Source organism: Lygodium microphyllum, chromosome 5 (assembly GCF_053477565.2).
Source record: "Lygodium microphyllum isolate KBCC chromosome 5, Lygodium_microphyllum_v1.1.10, whole genome shotgun sequence".
NCBI classification, from domain to species: domain Eukaryota; kingdom Viridiplantae; phylum Streptophyta; class Polypodiopsida; order Schizaeales; family Lygodiaceae; genus Lygodium; species Lygodium microphyllum.
Window position 1 is genome coordinate 70,517,528 of NC_141139.1, and position 5,775 is coordinate 70,523,302.

At 45.2% G+C, this 5,775-nt stretch overlaps 1 pseudogene; it reads right to left on the reverse strand.

The window, feature by feature from the left end:
• Positions 1-3,653: 3,653 nt before the first annotated feature.
• On the reverse strand, positions 3,654-5,324 carry LOC148035952 ((S)-8-oxocitronellyl enol synthase ISY1 pseudogene; annotated as a pseudogene).
• Positions 5,325-5,775: the final 451 nt, after the last annotated feature.

A 5,775-nucleotide genomic window follows, 5' to 3' on the forward strand; every position in this document is an offset into this window, starting at 1 on the left:
TTTCTTGTGGTGCCTCGTAAGTGTTTCCTCTACACATGTGTACTCCTTTGTTAGGTGATCCATCACTAGTTGTTCAGGCTAATATTATGGAGTTCCTGGACAATCCAAAGGGTAGGAAAAATTAATCCTCATGCAAATCCTAAGGTTTTATGAAAAGGAACATGCAATATAACCTTACACTAATAGAGCCAAATGCATCTAGCTTGGTTGCACCATGTTGATGGTCCTCACACTTGTGCTTGACATGAAACCATGCAACCACTTCCCTTTTCTCACAAAAAATGGAGGAGAAATTGTAAATAAGTTGTAAAAATGTTTCACTGACATGAAGACGGTGCTTCACATGTAATAAAATGGTGTGCTTTGCACAAAATGGCATTGTACTTAATGTGGCAATTAAGAGACACTAACTCATAATAAAGCTTGTGTGGTTACCTTGCTTACTTCATGCTTTAACCTTTGTTGCTCTATGTTGCCACATGTCACTCCTATATCCAACCCATATGCTTCTAAAGGCAAAATATGTAAGCATTAAATCAAACTATAAAAAATGAAAATAAACATTTTAAGCTCTATCTCTCTCTATACAATAGAGCCATAGAGCCATAGAGCCAGAGAGAGAGAGAGAGAGAGAGAGAGAGAGAGAGAGAGAGAGAGAGAGAGAGAGAGAGAGAGAGAGAGAGAGAGAGAGAGAGAGAGAGAGAGAGAGAGAGAGAGAGAGAGAGAGAGAGGTTATCATGGTTGGATGGGGATGTCAACTAGTGTATTTTTCAAACCCAAGATTCAAAGTTCAAAATTTACCCAAGTGACTTAGATTCCTCGTTGGAAATGGCATAACCAAAAACAGTAGTATATAAATGTGAACGAAAAACAAAAATAATGATAACAACAAAATTAATCTTGTAGTGGCAACTCCTAATTTGTTAATGATAATTTATGAAATGACTATAACTTATTAAAAAAATATTCTAATATAATTTGAGCTAGAATGAACATTAGATTTACAATGACATAATTATCGAAACATTCTATGGGAAATAAGTAATGTAAGATTAAATCAGGGGGAATTAAAACCCAAACACATTCATTTTGTGTATTCTAAGGAGTTGATGTGCAAAATTAATAAGTAAACAAACAATCAATCTATAACTAATTGAGAGATGGGTGATCATCTAGCAATATATAATCATCACTCTCTTCAGTTTTATAGCTTCATTTAGGTCTAAGATAACTTATAGATCTAAAGATTTTCCACCAATGGAACATGTAAGTGATAGAAAATTTGCAAGTGAGACATGTAGCATGTTGGAGGTTTAAAAAGTTATAGGCTTAATCTAGTAACTATACTAAGTTGAATAGCTACCTTTATATATGTTTTATCTATATTTTCTTTCTTTGTATAAGGTTTAGAATTCTAAAACCAAAATATGTGAGGAGCATATATCAACATTTGATTTAATCAATTACACAATTGTTGAAAAATGATAATACCATTAATATGGCAAGTATGAATGCTCAACTTACCAGCAAGGCCTAGATTACACTCCATGTTATTAAAATGGACACCCACAATTCTTGAACTCCCTATGGGTTTTCTTGGACAATGGCACCCCTTAGTTTTCTTTCAATTTGCACAAATAGAAGTGAGATCGAGAATAATCATGGACTCCAATCCTTTTCAAGGAACATAGATCTAAAATCGGATCACATAAGACTTGTGTTAGTAAATATGCTCCATTACTCTCAACAAAAATCCTCTAAGTAATCTGCATCCCCTACTTCTGATCAACCAAAATCATAAACAAAGGGATAGAGAAAAATGATATTATTTGTGCTCTAGAGTGGAGCTCAAACTTCATATGCCAATATTCTGGCACGTGGAGAGAGAGAGAGAGAGAGTGTGTGTGTGTGTGTGTGTTAACCCTTAGACGAACAAGGTAAAAAATCCAGAAAATCTAAAGCAGAAGATAAGGCCAAGGGCAAAAAATTGGAACAGAAGACAAAGGCACGCCAATAAAAATTTGGAAACACAAGAAGTGCAAAAAAGTCCTAAATCAAGGAGAGAGACGTACAAGAAAAAGTGCAAGTCAATACTTTTTTAAAAGAGTGCAAGGCACACCATGATTTATTTTAAGAGCGTCAGGCTCTCACCCATGCAAATTGTAAAGGTAGATGGGTGATAGGAAGGAAGCTAGGAAGATACGAGGATAATTGGAAAAAGAGCCTAGCCGGCCATGTAAAAAAGGGAATAAGGGGATGACCGCCCAAAAGAATAGGGTTTTATATATAAAGGGAATAAGGGGATGACCGCCCAAAAGGGTAGGGTAGCCTAACCGGCCATGTAAAAAAGGGAATAAGGGGATGACCGCCCAAAAGGGTAGGGTTTTATATATAAAGTTGAAAAGTGAATGGGAAGCTCATTCTTGGGTGTGGCCAAAAGTGGCTCTCCTCTTCTTCTTCTTCTTGCTTGCTTGCTTGAGCTTGTGCTTGAGAGAGCGAGTGTGAGAGTGTGAGGGAGTGAATGTGTGAGGGTGAGGGACCATGGTGGAGAAGCTCTCCATCTTCTCCTCTCTTCTTCTTTTCTCTTCTTTTGCTCGCGGTAATGGAGCTTGGAGTGTGGAGCTTAAGGATCAAGCTCACTTGAAGCTTGCACGTGAATCGTGGAGCTACCGGAGTGCTTGGGAGAGGAGGCAACTCGATCGGGCATGGAGGTAAGCTCACTACACTCGTAGAGATAAATAGCGCATCGGCTATGTGAGAGATAACCATTAGCGCTGAGTTTGAACCGCTTGAACAATAAGTAGTCCGTGGGTCTTCACGGTTGAGCTTGAGCTCGCATCTAAAGAGAGAGAGTCTTCAAGTGAGTCAGGAGAGAGAGAGAGAGAGAGAGAGAGAGAGAGAGAGAGAGAGAGAGAGTTGAAGTTTCAACTTTGACTAAGCCAGGACTCAAAGAGAGAGAGAGAGAGAGTCTTGAAGTCTTAAATAGTCAATTCAAAGATCTATATTGATCCATCTCTTACAAGGACCACCAAGCAGGACCAATAAAGTAAACGAGAACAAGATAAAGAAATACGGCCCTTGAGATGCACGTGTGAAAATATAGTGCCCCACCTATCGACGAAATTGCTTGCTACCACTTAATTGGACTCTTCGAATTATGAAATGGGGAAGGGCCAATGACACACAAGCCAGCAAACGTATCCGATACACCTTGTGCGCCGAAAAGTGATTGGCCAGCGATCGTATCCGCTACGACTTGTACGAAAAGAGACGAGTTGGAAAGGTTTGTTGGCTCTGACAATCAAAAACATGTGCTTTCCCGGAATCCCGGAACACTCTCACGGTCTCACCGATCGGAGTCTCTATACGTAGACAGACGCCTTTATCTGTGCACACAACAACGCAGGCAGATGTTCTCCAACTTGTGTTACCCTACACGCATTCCGAATATGGAAACAATTAGGGACAGCAAGGTCGACAGATATCACAAACTAGATAGGCACCGACGAGTGAGATTAAGAATATGGGATCATAATTAAGAGTTACATGTGTGGTCTCATCTAATTCAGAGATGTAGCAGTAGTACAGATGATAGTGAGTGGGATTGATCTGAAATTGCATGCAGGTATAGATATTGTTGTAGTAATTTGCTGCTTCTGGTGTAGTATTTCAGAGATGTAGCAGTAGTACAGATGATAGTGAGTGGGATTGATCTTAAATTGCATGCAGTTATAGATCTTGTTGTAGTAATTTGCTGCTTCTGGTGTGACATATGTAGACTGTGTTCAGGGGATGAGCTTTCTCTCTCGCATCTTGTCGAACCAATACAAGAAGGACTGCTTGGTGTCGCGTGTCTCATGGAAGCCGAATCGTCTGGATTTCTCCATGCTGCTCTTGCCGGCAGGAAGCTTCTGGAGGGTGATGTCGAGGACTTGCCAGCCACCGAGGAAGTCGTCGATCTTGGTCGGGACGAGGCCATGCTCGCCGACGATGGCGTCCCAGACGGGGGCCTTGTCCCGCATGAGGGCGACGAAGCTCTGGGGCTGGCCGCCGAAGGGCGCCGGCTCAGTGCCGAAGCTGCTGGCGATGGCGGGCCAGAGCTCCGCCCAGGTAGTGGTGCTGCCGTTGGCTGCATTGTAGGCCTGGCTGGCGGCGGCCGGTTCGGTGGCCGCCCACACCTCCTGCGCCGCCACCAGGTCCGCGTCGGAGGCCTCCAGGTGGCACCCCCACGTGGCGCGCGTCCCCGTGAACGCCAGCTGGCGCCCCTCGCGGCTGCAGATAGCAGCGTACACCGCCAGCGCCAGCGCCGCGTTCACCAGCGAGTGCGGTGACAGCCCCATGATGAGGCCCGGCCGGTGAACCGACCACGTCACCCCCGGACGCCCCTGCAGCTTCTCCGCCAGTATGTCCTCCTGCACGTAGTAAAAGTTCAGCCCCTCACACCGCGGCGCCGCCTCCTCGTACACCTCCCCGACACGTGTCCGCTCCCCGTCGAACTCGAAGTGCGAGCCCAGGTAGTGCTTGATCCCCGTCTGCAGGCACACGTGGCGCAGGCCAGGGGCGTGGTCCACGACGGCGTTCAGCACGTGGCGCAGCATCCGGCCATTGGCCTCGCAGTTCTCCTCTTCCGTCGGCCTGGAGGCCCAGGTGACGTAGAAAACGTGGGTGATGTACTTCCGGATGGGGGCTAGCTTGCTCTCTGTGTCTTCCTTGCTCAGGAGGTCGCACTGCACATACTCCAGGGACTCGCAGTCCCGCAGCCATTGCCCCTGCGGCCGCCGCCGCGCGATCCCGTAGACCTTCCATGGTCCCCCCGGGGCGTCCTCCCGCAGCAGCTGCTCCACTAGGCTTGCTCCCACTATCCCAGTCACCCCTGCGATCAGTGCCAGGTTCTGACCGGCGCTGCTGCTGCTGCTAATTGATGTGGCAGCTACTGTTACAGCTGATGATGATGGTATTGATGCATCCCTACCTTCAGTTGGCATATCAACTGACGGCTCCATACTACAGATTATAGTCTCGAAGTACTTGGATCAATTGGAGCTGGAGATTGCAGCTTGATGCACAGTCAAGAAGTAATAGCTGCAAGATGGAAGCGCAGATTATCAGCTTTACTATCGACTTTGATCTATAGCTGGTACTTCATCAATTAGAGCTGGAGGCTGTTTGCTGCTGCAAGAGATCAACAAGTAATAATTCTAATAATAAAAGCTACAAGATGAAAGCGCAGATCTAGGAAAAATGGGCACAAATGAGTACTGTAACCATGGAGGCGACGAGTTGAAGGCCAATCGGTTTCAAGTGGTGAGATTAGTGAGCTTATGAGCGATGGAAGATTGAGTGGGTACCTGCAAAGTGCCGCGACTATTAATAGGACCCATATGCGTGTGTCTGTGGATGACCGCCGCCCGCGTGACCCTCGTACCAGAAGAGAGAGAGAACGCCAAGTCAAATCAACCTTCTTTTCTGTGGCACCGACCACCTGAGCGCCGACGGACCATTGCTTTAGAATTTTGTCCCACATAGAGACTCATAGAGATTTTAAGATATTGTTACTTTGCCCATTCGCCATTGCAAACGGAGGAAAGGTTTCAAGATGATAGGTCCCTAAGTAGGGTTAGTGGTGGTGAGGAATGAGACTTTGATGAGATGCTATGATAGAATTGATGGTACTTAAATCCATATATGCATCTTCCTTCTTTTGTTGCATGTGGCTTTTGAATCAAAGGAGGAGGTGGAGTGAGAAGAAGGATAGTCGTTGTGCTAACTTGCTTG